The sequence below is a fragment of the Panthera pardus genome, unplaced genomic scaffold (genome assembly GCF_024362965.1).
Source record: "Panthera pardus isolate Hobbes unplaced genomic scaffold, ASM2436296v1 HiC_scaffold_17, whole genome shotgun sequence".
In the NCBI taxonomy this organism is placed as follows: Eukaryota; Metazoa; Chordata; class Mammalia; order Carnivora; family Felidae; genus Panthera; species Panthera pardus.
In genome coordinates, this window is record NW_026526732.1 from 78,201,307 (window position 1) to 78,204,189 (window position 2,883).

General features: G+C 36.4%; 1 pseudogene; it reads right to left on the reverse strand.

Moving 5' to 3' along the window:
- Window positions 1–270: 270 nt before the first annotated feature.
- Window positions 271–974, reverse strand: LOC109263340 (eukaryotic translation initiation factor 4E-like; annotated as a pseudogene).
- Between the last annotated feature and the right edge of the window lie 1,909 nt (window positions 975–2,883).

The window sequence follows — 2,883 nt, forward strand, 5'->3', positions numbered from 1 at the left end:
TAATCCTAGTAAGCTATTACAGAGTGGGCCAGGAACACATTCATGGATTCTGGGGATGATGTGTATTGTAATTCTTTGATTGGGGTAGTGGACACTCTTAAGCAACAAACAAACAAACAAACAAAAACAAAAAACCGTGAACACAGAAGTACAAGGCAAAAGCAAATGAGACTTCTCTTATATCTTAGCAACATTTAGATGGAAACCAAACTTAAATGCAGTCCACTCTGCTTTCGAAGAGGCTTTGGTTCAGCTCCCAAATCTCGATTTCTTGATGCAGTCTCCTATGAGAATACTCAGAAGGTGTCCTCTTAAACAACAAACTTATTTTTAGTGGTGGAGCCCCTCTTAGTAGCTGTGTCTACATGGGACTGACAACCAATCACTATCTTTGGAGGAAGTCCTAACCTTTCCTTGTATATCTTCCCTATATGTATAACAGCCTCTCTTGTTTTCACATTCAGCAGTCCATATTGCTATCTTATCACCTTTAGCTCTAACATTAACAACAGCCCCACATACAACATCACTGTAGTCATCAAAAGATTCTCTAATAAGGCACAGCAGTGTCTCTAGCCAAAAACCATCCAGATCACTTTATCTCTGCTGTTTGTTCAATGTAATTAACCATCGTCCTCCTCATTTGTTTTTCTCATCTTCCCACATAGGCTCAAATACCATCCTTAAAAAGTGAGTAGTCACAGCCAGGCATTAAATTACTAGACAACTGGATGTGGTTGTACAGAGCCCAAAAGTCTTCAACAGTACCACACTTAGAGATCAGCCGAAGGTTTGCTTGCCAAGTTTTGCTTTTATCATTTTTAAAAAACCAGAGTGCCCATCTGCTCCGTAAAGGGTGCTTAATACAGTGTTCTGGGTTAGCAACTTCCTGATTAGATTCTGTTTTCTTTTCTTCTGAAGGCGGGGGATTAGGAGTAGGGGTGGTTTCCGGTTCTACAGTCGCCATCTCAGGTCGATCTCTTGCTTAATATGTTTTAATCTTATTATAATGATAAAAAGTATTAATTGAATAAAATGAAAAATACAGACAGAAAATAAAGTTGCTCATAATCACAAAACCTGTTGCATTCACAGTTTACATACTGGATTACTTTCTTTCAGTCTGTTTCCATCCACTTGAATGTAATTGGGATTTTCCTATGTAGGTTACATATAATTTTATATTTTACTTTTTTCATCGTATATTTTACTGATTTTTCGATGCTACTCACAACTTTTTGAAAACGCATATTGACTATCATCGCTTCACATTGGCCCTGTTATTAGACATTTGTTTCTAAAGTTTCATTATTATAACTGTGTGCTACGCCCTTTTGTATCAGTATCACATTCTTTTGAAAGAAACTTGGCGACATTTTTATTATGGGACCAGATTTATCCTAAATACTTGCCACTCAGAGTGTGAACTGTGTAAGGGTAGCTGCCACATCACTGGAACCATGTTAGAAATGCAGACTCTCAGGTGCCATATGGATGTACCAAATCAGAAACCACCTTTTAACAAGATGGTGGGTGATTTCTGCGCACTTTCCAGTTGAGAGAGTGAGGTCTTAGAGTCTATTCCACGCAGTAACAGGCAACTGGCTCACTAAAGTTCAGATTATCCCGATTGGTTCACTGAGGAGAGGCTCAGAGCTTCCTGATTGGTTATCAGGAGGCCACTCTGCGCCTTGGTTCCTGCCCTGCATCCTAACTCCCAGTAAACAGAGCGTTTTCAATTCTGTTTACACATTAGAATTACCTGAGAAGTTTCTTTTAAAATATTATTATTTGGATTCCACCCCAGACCTATTAAATAAAAATGTCTTAGGAAAGGGGAGGAAACGGTTTTAAAAAGCCCTCCAGGTGTCTAATGAGCAGCCGGAGTTGACAATAGTTGTAGATGAACAAAAAAGAGAGGAAAATAGATGCCAAATGATAGAAGATGACTGTTGTCATCAACCTGCCTTGTTGTCAAAGGCTATAATCTTCACTGCCAATCAGCACTAAATCTGCAGAGAGGTGGAGAAGGGAGTGAAAGCAGGAAATGTGGTTTATCTGGTTAGCATTTAGAGATAGAAGGAGTTACTTTAACTGAATTTCCAGTAAAGGGATTATACTCCAAAGGATTCAGAGCCAAATTTAAAAGCCCAAACAATCAAATGACTGCATGCGTACTTTGTTTTGTAAGTGAAAATGAGGGGACTGTTGCCTTCCAACAAGAGTTGACTGTAAGTAAAACAATCAAATGATTTTTTTTCTGGAAATAATCTCCACATAACTAATTTTATTTGCAATGATTAACATTTCAAGGTCTTTTAATATTTATCAGATTATTTGGAAGGCCAAAATATATCTTGATAATTCCAATTTAATTACAAATTATAAAATAAAACAACTGGATGCATCACTGTATTTCAAGCCATGGAATTTTCAACACCACTGCATTCTTTTTAATAGGATTTGAAACTTTGGGGTTGGCTATTGCCTCAATTTATGTTTGCTTTGGACTCTTTTCACACTTAAGCTTGGTGAAATGTCTGCAGTGTTGTTGTGTTGTTTCTAATGGAAAAATCTGTTTGACTTTAGCTATAGCAAGATTAAGGAAGAATTTAAAATGTTAATCTTGATAGTAATATCAATGATAACCTTTAATTCTGTTCAACCCAGTTATTTGTTTTTATTTTTTAGTGTATATCTCATACTTCTAAAAAAGATAAGAGATGGTTTTTAATAAAACCAAATATATACATACACATACACAAATACACACCCAAGTAATGATATTTTATTATTTTCGTTACCCAACTACAGTCTGCAACTCACAAACTTATTTCATCTTTTCCCTATTCTTTTGTTTGGCCTTTTTTAAAGAACAAAAAC